A 19807-nucleotide genomic window follows, 5' to 3' on the forward strand; every position below is an offset into this window, starting at 1 on the left:
TCTCCATGAGCTGAACAAAGACATTTTGGTTGACAGTCAAGCAGAGGGGCAGGGTCCTCCAGGCAAATCATTGAGTATGATTATAATAATGAAAGCAAGTCAAAGAAACGTTTCCAACATGGAGTCCAAATTGGCTTCCTCCCTGCAACAATCTCTACCTCAGTCAACACTCTGTAGAATTTTCTGCATTTTCAAGTTTTCTGATGCAGGGCTCAACTCTCAGGGATCCCTACAGTTCAGTTCAGTCACTCAGTCGTGTCCAACTCTTTGCGACCCCATGAATTGCAGCACGCCAGGCCTCTGTCCATCACCAACTCCCGGAATCTACCCAAGCCCATGTCCATCGAGTCAGTGATGCCATCCAACCATCTCATCCTCTGTCGTCCCCTTCTCTTCCTGCCCCCAATCCTACCCAGCATTAGGGTCTTTTCCAATGAGTCAACTCTTCTCATGAGGTGGCCAAAGTATTGGAGTTTCAGCTTCAACATCAGTCCTTCCAGTGAACACCCAGGATTGATCTCCTTTAGGATGGATTAATTGGATCTCCTTGCAGTCCAAGGGACTCTCAAGAGTCTTCTCCAACACCACAGTTCAAAAGCATCAATTCTGCGGCACTCAGCTTTCTTTATAGTCCAACCCTAACATCCATACGTGACTACTGGAAAAACCATAGCCTTGACTAGACGGACCTTTGTTGGCAAAGTAATGTCTCTGCTTTTAAATATGCTATCTAGGTTGGCCATAACCTTCCTTCCAAGGAGTAAGCGTCTTTTAATTTCATGGCTACAATCACCATCAGCAGTGATTTTGGAGCCCCCAAAAATAAAGTCTGACACTGTTTCCACTGCTTCCCCATCTATTTCCCATGAAGTGATGGGACCAGATGCCATGATCTTAGTTTTCTGAATGTTGAGCTTTAAGCCAACTTTTTCACTCTCTTCTTTCACTTTCATCAAGTGGCTCTTTAGTTCTTCTTCACTCTCTGCCATAAGGGTGGTGTCATCTGCATATCTGAGGTTATTGATATTTCTCCTGGCAATCTTGATTCCAGCTTGTGTTTCTTCCAGCCCAGCGTTTCTCATGATGTACTCTGCATATAAGTTAAATAAGCAGGGTGACAATATACAGCCTTGACGTCCTCCTTTTCCTATTTGGAACCAGTCTGTTGTTCCGTGTCCAGTTCTAACTGTTGCATCCTGACCTGCATACAGGTTTCTCAAGAGACAGGTCAGATGGTCTGGTATTCCCATCTCTTTCAGAATTTTCCACAGTTTATTGTGATCCACACAGTCAAACTCTTTGGCATAGTCAATAAAGCAGAAATAGATGTTTTTCTGGAACTCTCTTGCTTTTTCAATGATCCAGCGGATGTTGGCAACTTGATCTCTGGTTCCTCTGCCTTTTCTAAAACCAGCTTGAACATCTGGAAGTTCACAGTTCACGTATTGCTGAAGCCTAGCTTGGAGAATTTGGAGCATTACTTTACTAGCATGTGAGATGAGTGCAATTGTGCGGTAGTTTGAGCATTCTTTGGCATTGCCTTTCTTTGGGATTGGAACGAAAACTGACCTTTTCCAGTCCTGTGGCCACTGCTGAGTTGTCCAAATTTGCTGGCATATCGAGTGCAGCACTTTCACAGCATCATCTTTCAGGATTTGAAATAGCTCAACTGGAATTCCATCAGCTCCACTAGCTTTGTTCGTAGTGATGCTTTCTAAGGCCCACTTGACTTCACATTCCAGGATGTCTGGCTCTAGGTGAGTGATCACACCATCATGATTATCTGGGTCGTGAAGATCTTTTTTGTACAGTTCTTCTGTGTATTCTTGCCACCTCTTCTTAATATCTTCTGCTTCTGTTAGGTCCATACCATTTCTGTCCTTTATCAAGCGTATCTTTGCATGAAATGTTCCTTTGGTATCTCTAATTTTCTTGAAGAGATCTCTAGTCTTTCCCAATCTGTTGTATTCCCTATTTCTTTGCATTGATCGCTGAGGAAGGCTTTCTTATCTCTCCTTGCTATTCTTTGGAACTCTGCATTCAGATGAGAATATCTTTCCTTTTCTCCTTTGCTTTTCGTTTCTCTTCTCTTCCCAGCTATCTGTAAGGCCTCCTCAGACAGCCATTTTGCTTTTTTGCATTTCTTTTCCCTGGGGATTGTCTTGATCCCTGTCTCCTGTACAATGTCACGAACCTCTGTCCATAGTTATCAGGCACTCTGTCTATCAGATCTAGTCCCTTAAATCTATTTGTCACTTCTACTGTATACTCATAAGGGATTTGACTGAGGTCATACCTGAATGGACTAGTGGTTTTCCCTACTTTCTTCGATTTAAGTCTGAATTTGGCAATAAGTAGTTCATGATCTGAGCCACAGTCTGCTCCCAGTCTTGTTTTTGCTGACTGTATAGAGCTTCTCCATCTTTGTAGGGATCCCTACAAGAGGAAAAGAAATTGCTAGAATGCCAAAGCTAGTAGGAAGCCATTTTCAGGCATTAGACTTTGTGGTGTTTGATTTGGCTCATTTCTGAGCTTCCCTGGTGACTCAGACAGTAATCTATCTAAGTTAAATCTCTGGGTCAGGAAGGTCCCCTGGAGAAAGAAATGGCAACCCACACCAGTATTCTTGCCTGGAGAATTCCATGGACAAAGGAGTCTGGCTGGCTACAGTTCATGGGATCACAAAGAGTCAGACATGACTGAGCCACTATCACTTTCGCTTTCACTTTCAGGTTCCTATGGAGTCCTCCATTTTCTGGCTCACATACTTTAGAAAGTAACCAAGATGGCATCTCTCCTTTTCAATGTCTTTGTAGATGGAGAGCACACTAGTGACTCAAAATAAGCATTCATATTTAGTTCCTTTCATTTAATGAAATGCTAAAAACCAAAGAAACCAAAGTTCCAAAGAGAAAATTTTAAAATCTAATTGGTTTTATTGAATGATTCATGAATTAGGCAGCACCCACCTAGCAAGTAGAAGGGAGCTCCAAAGGGTTATAGAAAGGGAACATTTTTCAAAGGCAGGACAAGGAAGTCATAAACAGAGACAACTATTATTTCAGAGTAGGTCTTCTCCCTTCTGGGATAAGGGAGTTTTATTATTTGATTTACCTCATCTTCCTTTTGGGGATGGAGAGGGCCCATGTAACAAAGTACCTCGTTGGTGCTAATGAGAAAGTTATTGATTGACTGTTTCAATTAAGACTGTATTTCTGAAGGAGGTTGAATTGTCAGTTCAGTTAGACATTAAGCCCTAGTTTGCTGGTATGGCCTAGCATAAGTGACTCCATTTTGGGCCTGTGGTTTTCTTTTTTACAGAAATTAGAGTCAAACTCTACATAGGTTTTTCTTTTTTTTCACTGAAGTATAGTTGATTTACAATGTTGTGCCAATCTCTGCTGCACAGCAAAATGAATCAGTTATATACATATGTACACTTTTTTAATGATCTTTCCATTATGGTTTATCACAGTATATTGAATATAGTTCCCTATGCTATACAGTAGGACCTTGTTGTTTATCCTTTCTAAATGTAATAGTTTGCATCTACCAACTCCATGGTTTTTGAATGTATATGTTAAGATTCAAGTTTTTTATCATATGGCTTTTCTTGTTTCTTTATACTTTTATGCTTCATATAGATCGATATTTTAATTTTGGCATAAGTATTACTGTTTTATAAGAATATACAAATAATGTGTTTTTAATAATGAATTTGATAATTAAGTAGAGAGTATAAATTGTGTACTCTAAGTGCTTACATAATTTATGGACCAAATTAGACAGCTGCTGTAAACTGTAATTTCCCAAGGCAAGTTAAGAGGAATGTTCACTGTATTTACAGTTCCACAGTCCTGAGACAAACACTGATTACATTTTTATTTGATCTTTACCATGTTTTATATTTACATAAATATATTGATGTATTTTAATTTACATATATACATACATGTTTTACAATAATTGGGTATTTTCTTACTTATCTGTTTCATTTTATACCTTTTTCCCTTTTGCATTTTATGAGCATTTTGACAGTGTACTTTAGTTATCCAAACTATAATTTAAAAATATGAAAAAAGGGAATTCCCTGGTATGCCAGTGGTTAGGACTTCTCACTCCCATTGCAGGGGGCACAGCTTCCATCCCTCATTGGAAAATGCAAGCTGCACTGTGGGGCCAGAAAAAAAAAAACTGTTTAATACTTATGAAAAATAACCTTTTTTCAATATAGAAAATTTAGTTAATGTGGGATTCAGATAAGTGAACACAAAGAGACCTATAATATTATTTGTATTTTAAATATGTATTTTATCTTTATGTACAACTTGGATAATATATGTTGGAATTCTGCTGGCTAACTTTATAACCTCTTCTTTATCCACTCTTCATTTTTCTCTGCTACTCAGTGCCTTATAGTCCATGGGGTCGCAAAGAGTCGGACATGACTCTGTGACTTTCACTTTCACTTTTAATGTGCCTCAAATGGTTGACCTGTATTGATTACATAATCTGGCTATCTTGCCATATTTATGAGTCCTGGTTATGTTCTGCCATAGAGAGTTCTGGTATGATTTCAGAGATAGGTTGGGGTATTTCTTGAATCAGGCCTCTCGGTTCGACTTCATCCCTTGTCCCAAGATTGCTGATCTTAACAGTATCCAGGAGGAGTAATAGAAATATTTGGTAAATAGCCAGAATTAATTCATGATAAGATACTGCCAAATATATATGGAGAAACAGGCACCACTTAAACAGTTGAACAGTGTCAGCAGGTTTCTCCTGATTATTGAAACACAGAGACTTGACTGTGTCTCCTTTCCTATCCACTCCCAATTCATCAGCATTTTATGAGCCAAAGGAGTCCGGAGATATACACGTAGCTGAGTATAAATAGGGACTTTATGGAAATTTCTTCCTAGGCCTGCGTATCCAAATAAAAGTCAAGTTAGGGGAATTTGGAAAGTTTAAAGGTTTGCAATAAAACGCAACACATTGTAAAATGAGCTTAACCTGAGAAACAAGTGGACTAATGTTTAGAAGGACAATAGAATCTGACTTATTTTTATCTGTGTTCCTGCTCAGAGGGTAAAGTGTGTGCCTACAATGCGAGAGACCTGGGTTCGATCCCTGAGTTGGGAAGATCCCCTGGAGAAGGAAATGGCAACCCACTCCAGTACTCTTGCCTGGAAAATCCCATGGACAGAGAAGCCTGGTAGGCTACAGTCCATGGGGGCGCAAAGAGTCGGACACGACTAAGCGACTTCACTTTCACTTTCACTTGTATGCCAAGAATCCAAGAAGGAACTGAAGTTCCTTCCTGAATCCTCTCTGCACCTGCGTCTTAGAGAATGTAAGAAAACCAGAAAAGGTTGGGAGGCTTCCTCAAGGTGTGCCAGAACTGAGCCTATAGTTTGTTTCTCTAGTGCTTAGGTGTGTGAGTTCTGAAATCTGATTATTCTGATTTCTAAATTGTCTCTATTCCTTGGAAAAGGTTTGTAAAATTTCTGTGCTATGTTTCCTTATTTATTAAGTGGCAAGAATCACTCTACTCACCCAGAGGGATGCTGTGAAGAATGAATCTATGAATTCTAACCAAAAATCTGGAATACTTACTGGTACACTGTAAATACTCAATAATTATCAGCAACAGTTGTTGCCTAGAAATGCCCTAATCTTGTCCTTGATGTTCTGGACTGATCTTTTTTCTCCTAGGCCTGGATCCTTGAGACTTGGCCAGAGAAGCAGACTACTTGATAAATTGAGAAATTCATGGGATGTAAAGCTAAGTGAAGAACAGAACTAGGTCAGGTAGAAATTCATTTCTTGCAAAAGAAGATGCCTGCTGGAGATACGTAGATTAGGTCTCAGTTTTGATATGAGTGGAAACGAAAGCAAGAGAACAAGAGCATGAGCAAGTTTTCTGAATGGTCAGTCATGTTCCACTCTTTGTGACCACATGGACTAGAGCCAGACTCCTCTTGTCCGTGGCATTCTCCAGGCAAGAATACTGAAGTGGGTTGCTATTCTCTACTCCAAAAAATCTTCCCAAACCAAGGATGGAACCTGTGACTCCTGTATCTCATGGATCACTAGGCAGAGTCTATACCATTGTGCCACCCGGCAAGCCAAGCAACTTTCTTAAAACCCTCCAAAATACAAGGCAGCCCTGTCTCCTGGAGCCTTTGTCTCCTGGTGGTGTTTTTTTCATACTGGTTGGGTGGAAGATGAGGGCACAAGGACCTGGCCTGCCTACATATCTGGAGCACTACTGCCATCATGAGGAAATTATTTCAAAACACCAAAAACCCTTACAACTTCCTTCCTTTGAGGCCAAAAGTTGTAGAAGATCACACATATGGGGACTTGGAAAAGCCCTGGGCCCAAGCTGGGCCTCCCTGCCTTCTTCTCTATGTCCTTACAGGATTCTTGAACACTGGTGGAATCCTGGTGTACAATGTGGAGAGTGAGGGACTAGAACCGAACCTGCAGCTGCCTGGTCCAGGCAAGAAAGTCATGGGCAAGGCCTTGTTCTCCACCCAATGCAGACAGGATTAGAGAAATCCACGGAAAGACAAAGGCAGGCTCTTGTGGGCATCTGTTTCCTGTTCCTGCTCTTTGGAAAAAGAGAAAGTAGACTTTCAAGTGCTACCCAGGTAATAGGGGACGTGGATCTTTAATGGCAGCAGCGTCAGGACACCAAAGACAAGCCCGTTCCAGGCAGCATTATGACAGGAGCAGGTGTGCTTCTAAGTACTCCGGTACATCCAGATGTTTACAGGCCCACTGCCCGGAGTTCACGGGCCTGAGCAGAAGCGGAACCACCCAGCCAAACTAAGAAGTGTCAAACGACCTTGTGTTATTTCTTTATCTATATCTGTTGTAGCAGGTACTTTCTGAAGAAGCATGATTCTATCTAGGAAGGTAAAACCATGTGGCAAAAATGATGTCACTGAAGATGGCGAAGTAGGGAACTCCAGTGACCCATCCCTCCATAAAAGTAACAAAGGAGCTGATAAAGTGTCAGGATCCAATTTTACAAAGCACTAGATCTAGTTGAAAACAAAAGAAAATCAGCAATGGCTTGGTGAAGAAACAAGTGACTATTTTGCAGTGAGAGAGGACTATGGCATTTAAAATTCCCCACCTACCATCCCCTAAAAACCACACTGCCTTAAAGATGGCTCTTGTCATCCTGGTGCGTGATGTGAGTTCCTGAGGGGGAAATATGGAGTTACTCTCAAAGAACTGTGGTTGTCCATTTTGACCTCTCTGGAGGCTCCCTGAAAGGTTGGTGCAAGAACTTGTCTTTGTCTTGACTTCCTTGGAGTGTTTCCACCGCTGGGCTGTCTTGAAGAAAGGCATTTACTAAAAAAATTCAAAGGCGCAAGAAGTGACCAGAAAAGTCTGGGGCAGTAGACAATACTTAGGACAAGAAGTAGACAAATGGAGAAGCACAGAAAGGAGAAGGATGTGAAAGGAAATATGTGGGGGAAGAAGGAACTTTAAAAGTTCTTACATGTACTGGAGAAATTAGAAACCTGCAGACCTGTGCAGGGCTACACGACCCTTCAGATGAGGCCTGAGCCCCTAAATACTCCTGTCTCTTTAGGCTCCTTGCAAGCTGGAAGTGAGGAGGAATTGACAACCCACTCCAGTATTCTTGCCTGGAAAATCCCACAAACAGAGGAGCCTGGTGAGCTACAGTCCATGTGGTCGCACAGAGTCGGACACCACTGAGCGCACACACTCCAAAGGTGGAAGTGAAAGGTACAGTAGTTGTGAACAGCCTATATAATCATTGAAAGAGTTCCCAATTACAAAAGCAATTGCAAAGACTGGCAGTATTTTTCAAATGTTTAAAGAAAGCCTGTCACAACGCTAAGTGATCACTAAGCTAACATAACATAGACGTGAATGACCACACATGACAAAGTACAGACTACCAAAATAATTGAGAAAAGACACTAAACAAGAAAGAAGCAGTACAAAACAAGTGCTATCAGCTAAACCTGTGTGTTGGAAATCTAATTTCCGTGTTGTTACACTGTAAAATTCAAAATCATCAGTTTTCACCACCAATTAAAAAAATGAGACATCCAAAGTAACAGAGGCATGTCCATTTACAGGGAGAAAAGCAATAAATCAAAGTTGTCTAGAATGAAGGCTAGGCAATGGATGTATTAGAAAAGACTCTAAATAAACTCCCCTAAATATGGGGATATTTGAGGGGCATCTTTAAATATGAAAGGGATAAAAAACTAAATACAAAGAACTGATGAAAACCAGGAAAACAATGTCTCACTAAATAGAGTATACCTATAAAGATATAGAAATTATAAAAAAGAGAACAAAATAGTAATTTTGAAAGTGAAAGTACATGAACTGAATGAAAAACTGTCTAGAATATTGTAACAGTAGATTTGAACAGGCAGGAGAAAGAATTAGGAACTTGGATCTAGGTCAGTTGAGATTTTCCAATCTGAGGAGCAGAAAAAAAGGAATGAAGAAAAATGAACAGAGACTGCAAGACCTATATAACATGATTTAGTGTATAATGTTACACATAATATTACCAAAGGAGGAGAGAGAGAAAGAGGCAGAAACACTAGTTGAAGAAATAATGGCCCACACTAGGAATTTGGTGGAAGAAGTGACTATTCACATCTAAGAAGCTCAAGAAACTTTTTATAAGATAAACACAAAGATATTGAAAATGAGTCATGTTATAATCAAACTTACAAGAGCCACGAAGCAAGAATCTTGTAAGCATCAATGAAAGTGAAAGTCGCTCAGTCCTGTCCAACTCATCAATACACATCATTATATACAAGGTAGCCTCAATAAGATTTGCAGTTGATTTCTCTTCAGAAACCTTGGAAGCCAAAAGGCATGTAAAATTCTAAAAGAAAACCTGTCAACCAAGGATTCCACATCCAGCTAGACTTTTCAAAAATGAAGGAGAAACTGAGACATTCTTAGAAAAGAAAAACAGATGCAGTTTGTTAGTAAAAGTCCAGGCATACCAGAAATGTGAAAGGGAGTCCTCCAAGGTGAAACGAAGACACTAATTAGTAACTCAAGTTCATAGAAATAAAAAACAAGGAAAAAGTAACTCCATAGATACATATAAATAACAGAATAATAGTTTTATATGTATGTATATATATTACATATATTAATATGTATGTGGTGGTATTGTATGTATGTGTGTGTGGTTTGTCCCTAAATCTTGTCCAGTTCTTCTGCAATCCTATGGACTGTATAGCCCGCAAGGCTCCTCTGTGGGATTTTCCAGACAAGAATACTGCAGTGTCTTGCCATTCTCTTTGACCCGTGAGCTTCCCAGCTCGGGGATTGAATCTGCATCTCCCGCATTGGCAGGAGAATTCTTACCACTGAGCCACTGGGGAAGTCATATATATTTGCTTGCAGGATCTTAGTGTACATGTCAGACCAAGGATTGAAACCTAGCCACAGTAGTGAGAGCGCTAAGTACTAACCACTGGATTACAGGGAACTCCCTATATTTGTTTTCTAATTTTTTATTTTCCTTTGGAATTTAAAAGGTAAGACAAGTACACAAGGTATAAGTATAAACCTATGTTAATGGGAATGCAGTGTTTGACCATATAGCTTGTGAAAATAACAAAGATTTTGAAGCTGCAAAGGACAAAAGTAGTTATTTAATTATGCAGTGTATGTTAATTATACACAGTTAACGAAAAAAGACTTAAATCTGGAAAAGAGAAGATGCCTGATGAGGTCGGGTCACTTGGATCACAGTTTGATATTCAATGGAAACCACAAATTAAATGAAAAGACTAGGAGCTGGTTTCCTCAAACCATGAAAGTACAAAGTAGCCAGATTTCCTGCTGCCTTTGTCTGTTCAGTGTTTTTCCAGACTGGAAGGGCTGGAGAACAATGCTTGGAGCAGAGATCCTTGCTTGTTCCGGGACAGTACTGCCATCATGCGGTAACAGTTTTATCGGGCCCAAGCTGTGAGCTGCTCTTCCTTGCAAGGCCTAGCAGTGGAGGCGGGTCAGAAAAACTTAGGACCAACAGAACCTGAACTCAAGCCTGGCCTCTCTCTACCTTTTTCTCTGTGGTCTGGCAGGATGAGTGGACAGTCAGGTTCTGGGCTTCGTATCTGATCAGTGAGGGCCCAGGAGCCCTCCAGCTGCTGCCTAACAGTGTGGGCTGGACTTAGAGCCAAGCAAGGAAAACGGGGGCATTTGTCTTGTGAATCTGCCCTTTGGGGTTCAGGCCTCTTGGTTACCCCTGTGTTGTAGGGTCTGGGCCCATTGTGACAGGAGAAACAGAGCGCAATGGGCTGGCCAGTGCCAAGTAACCTAAGGAGCCGGTGTCATTGATGGAGTTGAGGGTGACCAGATGTCTAAAGTACCATGGCTTGGAGCAAGAAGGACCTGTCTGGAAAGAATGGGCATACACTGCTTTGGTGGTGTGAGCCAGGACATCTAGGAGACTGCAGCTGCTCAAGGGAATGAAAATCAGGAATGTACTGGAAGCAGCTGGCTGGTTCCTAGGCCCTGGCCCCTCACGGGTCAGACACTAAGCCCACAGACTGACTGTCCCTGCTCCAAGGCAATGGCACCCCACTCCAGTACTCTTGCCTGGGAAATCCCATGGACGGAGGAGCCTGGTAGGCTACAGTCCATGGGGTCGCTAAGAGTCGGACACGACTGAGCGACTTCACTTTCACTTTTCCCTTCCATGCACTGGAGAAGGAAATGGCAACCCACTCCAGTATTCTTGCCTGGAGAATCCCAGGGACGGCGGAGCCTGGTGGGCTGCCGTCTATGGGGTCGCACGGAGTCGGACACGACTGAAGCGACTTAGCAGCAGCAGCAGCAGCTCCTGCCAGACCACAGAGAAAAAGGTAGAGAGGCCAGGCTTGAGTTCAGGTTCTGTTTTCTCTTCCATTGGCCGAACCAGGTTCTCAAGGAGGAACAGCGCACAGCTTGAGCCCAATCAAACTGTTACCGCACGATGGCAGTATGGTCTCAGAACAGACAAGGAACCCTGCTCCGAGCATTCTCCCGCCCTTCGAGTCTGAAAAAACACCATGAACAAAGATAAAAAAATGTGGCTGCCTGATATTTTGTTCAGTTTTATGAAATCTGTTCATACTTTTGCATTTAATTTTTGGTTTCTGTTAGATATCAAACTGAGATGTAAGCCATCCAACCTCATCGGGCATCTTCTCTTTTCCAGATTTCCTTTTCTACTTGATCAAGGCTTCCTGCATTTGCTCTTATTCTCTCTGCCTTTTATCTCCAGCATTTTTTCATGCTATCAAATTGTTTCGTGGTGTCAAGGGGCAAACCTCGGGAAACCATGCCAAAGGAAAAAAAAAAAAAAAGATTATAACTGAGGACTTGGTCAGTCTAGGCAATAGGCCACGTGGTGGTTATTATCCTATCTCATTTTCCAAATTCCCTGGGGTCTTCATATGTTAGACCTTGTGTGTTGTGTTGCAGCAGCCAATTGGTGGAGCTCTAGGAGGAAGGACCAGAGACCTTGCATGACTGAATGCAGGCAATCTCCTACTTATAATCATACATTCTTACATGACTATAAATTCCAATCAGATGGGACATGTGACTTTGTCTCATGGTATCATCATATAACATTGGAAAAAGGCATTTTCCATGTCATTAAATGTCCTTCAACTTTATTGTGTATGTACGTCACTTTTTTTCTTAATTTTTATTTTATTTTTAATTGAAGGATCATTTCTTTACAATATTGTGATGGTTTCTGCCATACATCAACATGAATTAGTCATAGGTATACATATGTCGCCTCCCTCTTAAATTTCCCTCCCACCTCCCTCTCCATCACATGCCTCTAGATTGTCACAGAGCACAGGTTTGGGTTTCCTGTTTCATACTGCAAATTCTCACTGGCCATCTATTTTACATATGTAAATATATATGTTTCAATGCTGCTCTCTGAAATCATCCCACCTATTCCCTCTCGCATTGTGTCCAAAAGTCTGTTCTCTGTCTGCATCTCCATTGCTGCTCTGTAGGTAAGTTCGTCATTAGCATCTTTCTAGAGTCCATGTGTTTGTGTTAATATATGATATTTATCTTTCTGTTTCTGACTTCACTTTGTGTAATAGGCTCTAGGTTCATCCACCTCATTGGAACTGACTCTGATGCATGCTGAGTAATATTCCATTGTGTATATGTACCACAACTTCTTTATCCATTCATCTGTCAACGGACATCTTGGCTGCCACCGTGTCCTAACTGTTGTAAATAGTGCTGCAGTGAACATTGATTGGAATACATGTGTCTTTTTCAATTATTGTTTCCTCAGGGTATATGCCCAGTAGTGGGACTGCTGAGTCATCTGGTAGTTTTATTCCTGATTTTCTTAAGGATTCTCCATACTGTTCTCCATAGTGGCTGTATCAATCTGCATTTGCACCCAACAGTGTCAATGTGCGTGTGTTTTTTTTTTTTAAAGAACAACCTTATAATATTTTCTCATTAGTTAGACACAGAGCTTGTTTCTACCTTTGCAGAAGAGTCGGACATGACTGAGCAACTGAACTGACAAGGTCTTTTCAGTAGGTGCATACTCAGTTGTGTCCAACTCCACGACCCCAGGGACTGTAGCCCTCCAGGCTCCTCTGTCCATGAGATTCTCCAGGCAAGAGTACTGGAATGGGTTGTCATTTCCTTCTCTAGGGGATCTTCCCAACCCAGGGTTTGAACCCACATTTCCTCAGTCTCCTGCATTGGCAAGCTAGTTCTTTACCTGTTGAGCTATCAGGATTTCTAGGTCTTTAGCAGGACCTTATATCATTTACCCATATCCATATTAATAGATCTTTCAGAGTACTTGAATTTTCTTATATTTTATTCCAGAACACGTTTAGGAAATTATAAAGTCAAAAATATATGTTTGATCATTCACTATGAGAAGAATTAACCACTTTCAAAATGTATTTGCCATGCATCATCATCCCTTCCCTATGTTCATAAGATACATACTTTTATAAAATACTGTTCCAGTTCCACAGTACTATGATTGTTAAAACAAGTTCTTATCACTTATAGCTTGAATGTTTTTCAGATATCATTAATTAATCTTTGGAATGCTAGCATGTTTAAAATATTGCCACTTTACAATTTGAGGTCAAATTCATGTAACATGAAATTAATTATTATGATGTGTATAATTCAGTGACATTTAATACACTCGGAATGTCATGCAAGTATTTTCTGTATCTACCCGCAACTGATTTTCATTACCCCAAAAGAAACCCTAGGTACATGAACTAGTTTTTCTCCATTACCCCAATTGTTCAGTTCTTGGCAAGAACTAATCTGCATTCTGCCTCTGTTGAATTTACCTACTCTAGTTATATCATGTAAATGGAACCATACATTATGTGGCATTTCCTGTCTTTCCTTTACCACTTAGCAGAATGATTTCAAGGTACATCAATGTCATAACATATATCGGTGCTTTATGTCTTTTTATGGCTGAATAATATCCATTTTACATATCCGTTGGGTAATGGAGAAAAACTATTTTATGGGTATAAGGTTTCATTTGGGGTAGTGAAAACGATTTGGAGGTGAATAGAGATAATACTTGCACAGCATTTGGAATATCCTAAATGTTGCTGAATTATGCCCATTAAAGTGGTTAATCTATATCACATCTTATTTATCAAATCATCAAGTGATGGAAATATTGCTTGGGCTGTTATGAATATGTGTTTATATGTGTACTTATATAAGTACTTGCTTTCACTTCTTTTGGATATATATTTTGGAGTAGAATTGCTGGGTTATATGGTAATTTTTTTTTTCCAGTCCATCTTCTGCTTCCCTTGTCACACCATTAGCAATATCCCTGGGTAAGTCACCTGGGATTAAGTTTAAAAACCATCTTGACATTTTTCTGCTTACATTGGATGAACTTAGACTGAGATTTCTTGAAATATTTAATTTTATTTGTTTTGCTGCAGGGTAAATTCTAGAAGAACTTCTAATGGCCTTTCCTTTTCACAGTTCACCTGCAATTCTGTTTGTTCTGGAAGGAAAGACCCTGCCTTCAGACATAAAAGTTATGATAGTAAAATTCTTGAAATAATTTTGTGCCCCATGGTCATTCTATGTTTAGATATTTGAAGCATTGGCAAACTGTTTTCCATGGCAGCTGCACATTTTGAATTCAGGTCAGCACAGTTCCAGTTTCTCTACACCCTCATCAACTGTTGTACTTTTCTTTCCTTTATTTTTTACATTATAGTGGGCATAAAGGGGTATTGCTTGGTGGTTTTAATTTACAATTCTGTTTTGACTGTTATGTATCTTTTCATGTTCTTACTGGCCATTTATATATCTTCTCGTGAGAAATGTATATTCAAGTCCTTTTCCTATTTTTTGAATTGGGTTGTCATTTCATTCTTGAGTTCTTTATGTGCTGTGGATACTAGAACTTTGGAAGATAAATAATTTGCAGATATTTTCTTCCAAACTATGGTGGAGGTAATGAAGATAATGGTGACCTCCCTCAAAAGATCCCATGCATGTACTGCTACACTCAGTGCCCCCAACCTTGCAGCAGGCCACCACCAACCCATGCCTCCGCCGGAGACTCCTGGACACCTATAGGCAAGTCTGGGACAGTCTCCTGTGGGGTCACTGCTCCTTTCTCCTGGGTCCTGGTGCACAAGGTTCTGTTGTGCCCTCCAAGAGTCTATTTCCCAGTCCTGTGTAAGTTCTGGCAGCTCTGTGGTGGGGTTAATGGCGACCTCCTCCAAGAGGGCTTATGCCATACCCAGGTTTGCTGCACCCAGAGCCACTGTCCCTGTGGCAACCACCACCAACACGTACCTCCACAGGAGACGCTCAAACACAGTTCTGTCTCAGTCTTTGTAGGGTCCCTGGGTCTTGGTGCACACAAGGTTTGTTTGAACCCTCTGAGCATCTCTGGCAGGAATGGGGTTTGATTCTAAACGCGAATTCGCCCCTCCTACTGTTTTGCTGGGGCTTCTCCTTTGCCCTTGGATGTGAGGTATCTCCTCACAGCTGCTCCATTGCCTACCGTCTTACTGGGGTTTCTCTGATCTTGGATGTGGGGAACCTCCTCACGGCTGCTCCAGCAAAGGTAGCCGCCACTCCTGATGGCACCTGACGCCATTTCTTGAGAAATGCTGGGCTGGATGAAGCACAAGCTGGAATCAGGATTGCCGGGAGAAATATCAATAACCTCAGATATGCAGATGACACCACCCTTATGGTAGAAAGTGAAGAACTAAAGAGCCTCTTGATAAAAGTGAAAGAGGAGACTGAAAAAGTTGGCTTAAAGCTCAACATTCAGAAAACAAAGATCATGGCATCTGGTCCCATCACTTCATGGCAAATGAATGGGGAAACAGTGGCAGACTTTATTTCTTTGGGCTCCAAAATCACTGCAGATGGTAACTGCAGCCATAAAATTAAAAGACACTTACTCCTTGGAAGAAAAGTTATGACCAACCTAGACAGCATATTAAAAAGCAGAGACATTACTTTGCCAACAAAGGTCCGTTTAGTCAAGGCTATGGTTTTTCCATTAGTCATGTATTGATGTGAGAGTTGGACTATAAAGAAAGTTGAGCACGGAAGAATTGATGCTTTTGAAGTGTGGTGTTGGAGAAGACTCTTGAGAGTCCCTTGGACTGCAAGGGGATCAAACTAGTCCATCCTAAAGGAAATCAGTCCTGAATATTCATTGGAAGGACTGATGCTGAAGCTGAAACTCCAATACTTTGGCCACCTGATGCGAAGAGCTTACTCATTTGAAAAGACCCTGATGCTGGGAAAGATTGAGGGCAGGAGGAGAAGGGGACGACAGAGGATAAGATGGTTGGATGGCACCGCCAACTCGATGGACATGAGTTTGAGTAAATTCGGGAGTTAGTGATGGACAGGGAGGCCTGGTGTGCTGCAGTCCATGGGGTCACAAAGAGTTGGACACGACTGAGCAACTGAACTGAACTGATTTTCTTTCCTTTTCCAGATTGCCCTTTTACTTTCTTGATAGTGTCCTTTGATTCACAAATGTTTGTGGGGGGTTTTTGTTTCATTTTTAGATTTTGATGAAAAAAATTTTTTTCATGTTCTTCTAGTGACTAGCTAAGAAACCATGATCAAATCCAAGGTCATGAAACTTTATCCTTATATTTGTCTCTTAAGTTTTATATTTTCACCTCTTAAATTTAGAACTTTGACCCATCCTGATTTAATTATTGGATATGGTGTGAAGACGTGTCTGAATTCATTTTTTTGTATATGGATAGCCAGTTTTCTTAGCACCATTTATTTGTTAAACAGACAACTCTGCTTGCTCTGCTCTCTACATGACAGGCCAATTAACTGAGAGACGAAGTGTTAAGGCAAGGAATATGACTTTATTCAGAAAGCTAGCAGACCAAGAAGATGGCAGAGTTATGTCTCAAAATGATGATCTTATAGGGGTCTGGATACCAGGTTCTATTATAGAACAGTGATGGGGGGAGATAAGGAAGTAATGTTAAAAGGACATTAATCTTGCAAATATCTCCTGGAATTGCCAGCCTCCTGGAGAAGATGTGTTAATTTTTTCCTTCCTGTAACTTTCGATAGGTGTATGGTATCTCCAACAAAGGCATTTGGTTTAACATTCAAGTAGAGGGCAGGGTTCCCCAAGGCAGCCCATTATGTATCAACAGTATCCTTTTTGTGAACAAAACCAATGGGAAGCAAAGGTTAGAGAAAAAGAAACATATCCAACATGGAGTCAGTTCTTCCCTGTAACATTTTGAATTCTCAGGTGTCTTTTTTAAAAATCAGTTGGCCATAGTGTATGGGTTGATTCTGCTCCCAGTCTATTTATTGTTCCACGTGTCTATTCTTATTTTAGTATCACACTGCTTTTATTACTGTAGCTTTCTAGCAAGTTTTGAAATATGGAAATCAGTCCTCCAGCTTGGTTTTTCACATTCAAGTTTATTTTGGCTAAAAAAGTCACTTGTAATTCCACAGAAATTTTAGGATTAGCTTTTCCATTTCTGCAAAAAGAGTATTATTAGGATAATGACAGAGATTATATTGAATTTGTAGATCTCTTGGGGTAGTACTACTGTGTTGACAATATTTAGCCTTCCAACCCATTAGTAAAAGATGTCTTTTTTATTTAAGTCATCTTTAATTGTCAGTAAGTTTTAATGCACTTCTAATTTTTAGTTATATATTGTCCTAAGTATATTATTCATTTTGAAGCTATAGCAAATGGAATTGTTTTCATTTCCTTTGCAGATTGTTCATTGCTAGTTTCTTCAAATATGACTGATTTCTGTGAGCTGCTTTTCTAGCCTGTAAGTAAGTAAGTGTTAGTCGCTCAGTCATGCCTGACTCTTTGTGACCCCACAGACTGCAGCCCACCAGGCTCTTCTGTCCATGAGGTTTTCCAGGCAAGGATACTGGAGTGGGTTGCCATTTCCTTCTCCAGGGGATTTTCCCAACCCAGGGATCGAACCCAGGTCTCCTGCACTGCAGGCAGATTCTTTCACCGACTGAGCTACAAGGGAAGCCTATATAGTACTTGCTAAATTCATTAATTAGCACTAATATAATTTTTTTGCATTTCTTGATATTTTCTTTCTATGTAACCATTTTATCTGAAGACAGATAATATTACTACTTCCTTTTTAATTTGAATGCCTTTAATATATTTTTCTTGCCTGATTACCCTGGCTAAAACATTCAATAGAATTGACAAATGTGGGCATTCTTGTCTTGTTCTGGATGTCAGGGGTAAAGAATTCATGAATCTTGTTTGAATAAGCTTTAAGTGATAAAAAATGTTTTAAAAATCATAGTACTGGGGAATTTGAACAGTATTTTACAAAAGTACATATTGCATGTACATAGCAAAGTGATGATGATACATGCCAAGGACATTTTGAAAGGGGTTAATTCCTCTCATTGTGAATGAACTAACATGTAATTTTGACATTCTAATATCCTAAATGTTCTAGAATAAAATATATGAAATTCAAGCACTCTGAAAGACCTATTAATATAGATATGTATAAATAATACAAGGGGCTGCCAAAGACTTCGTCCATAAGTAAAAACAAGCTCTGTTTCTTTCTTAATAATGAGAAAATATTATAAAATGGATCTTTAAGTTAAAGAACAGTGATAAATATATACAATAAGGTCTAAGGTCATTTAATAACATAGAAAATGCCTGTTTTTTCCCAAGGCTGTATGATGATACCATTAGACAAAGTCACGTGTCCCATCTGATTGGAATTTATAGTCCTGTAAGAGTGTATGATTACATGTAGGTGACTCTCTGCATTCAGTCATGAGAGGTATATCTGGGTCATCCTCCTAGAGCTTCATCAAATGGCTTCTTCAACTCAACACACCAAGCCTAGAATTTGAAGACCCCCAAGAAATTTGAGAACTGTGTGTGTTATTCGCTCAGTTGTGCCTGACTGTTTGCGACCCCATGGACTGTAGCCCACCAGGTTACTCTCTCCACTCAAGAATACTGGCTTGGTTTGCCAGTTCCTTCTCCAGGGGATCTTCCTGAACCATGGATGAAACCTGGGTCTTCTCCATTGCAGGCAGATGCTTTACCATCTGAGTGAGACAAGATAATAAACATGTGGCCCGTTGCCTACATTTGGCAACTCCTTAGGTATAGTCATTTTCTTTTGTCTATTAGGCATGGATCCTGGATGTTTCCCCCTTGACACCTCCAAACAATATGATAGCTTGAGAAAATGCTGGAGACAAAAAACTGAGTGGAAAAGAGCAAATGTGGGAAGACGTGATCAAGTAAAAATTGAAATGTGGAGAAGATGCGTGATGAAGTTGGGTGCCTTTGATCTCAGTTTGATATCCAATAGAAACCAAAAAGAAAAGGCAAAAATATGACCAGGTTTCATTGAATTGAGTCAAATATGAGCCAGCCATATTTTTTGATGTCTTTATCTGTTTACGGAGTTTTTTTCACACTTGAAGGGCAGACGGAGAAATATGGTTGGAGCAGGATGTCTCTGCTCAGGACAACACTGCCAACGTGCGGAAACAGTTTGATCAGGCCAAAGCTGTGAGCTGCTCTTCCTTGCGAGGCCTAGCAGTGGAGGCCGGTCAGATCAACTTAGGAACAACAGAACCTGAACTCAAGCCTGGCCCTCAACCTTTTCTGTGTGATCTGGCAAGATCGGTGGACAGTCAGGTTCTAGGCTTAGTATCTGATCAGTGAGGGCCCAGGACCAAGGAGCCCTCCAGCTGCTGCCAGGAAGTCCAGTCACAGGAAGGAGGTAAGCGGGGCCTCAGTTTCCTAACATTGTGGTGGGCCTTAGAGCCAAGCACTGAAAATGGGGGCACTTGTCTTGTGAATCTGCCCTTTGTAGGGCCTGGGCCCATTGTGACAGGAGTGACAGAGTGCAATGGACTGGCCTAATGCCAAGTACCTTAAATAGGTGATGCCATTGACGAAGTTGAGGGTGACCAAAAGTCTAAATAAAGTACCATGGCTTGGAGCAAGAAGGACCTGTATGGAAGGAATGGGAATACACTGACTTGCTGGTTTGAGTCAGAATATTTTCTAGGAGCCTGCAGATGCTCAAGTGGATGAAAATCACAAATGTAGTGGAAGGCCTACATTGTCTGAACCCACCCACCAGCTGCGAACTTCTGTGTCTTTGCAGGTTCACTCTAATGCCCAGGGTCAATACCTTTGTCCTGACCTGACGCTGATGTTATCTCAGTT

At 40.7% G+C, this 19807-nt stretch overlaps 1 long non-coding RNA gene across 1 annotated transcript in view; it reads left to right on the forward strand.

The window, feature by feature from the left end:
* The first annotated feature begins 19071 nt into the window (after window positions 1–19071).
* The window catches only part of LOC145536975 (uncharacterized), a 411144-nt gene continuing 410408 nt past the window's right edge, over window positions 19072–19807 (forward strand). Inside the window, exon 1 of the long non-coding RNA XR_014076109.1 lies at window positions 19072–19355. This is a non-coding gene — a long non-coding RNA (uncharacterized LOC145536975). The remainder of the gene's footprint in view (window positions 19356–19807) is intronic.

The sequence above is a fragment of the Giraffa tippelskirchi genome, chromosome X (assembly GCF_054371585.1).
Source record: "Giraffa tippelskirchi isolate mGirTip1 chromosome X, T2T-mGirTip1v1.2.pri, whole genome shotgun sequence".
Classification (NCBI taxonomy): Eukaryota; Metazoa; Chordata; class Mammalia; order Artiodactyla; family Giraffidae; genus Giraffa; species Giraffa tippelskirchi.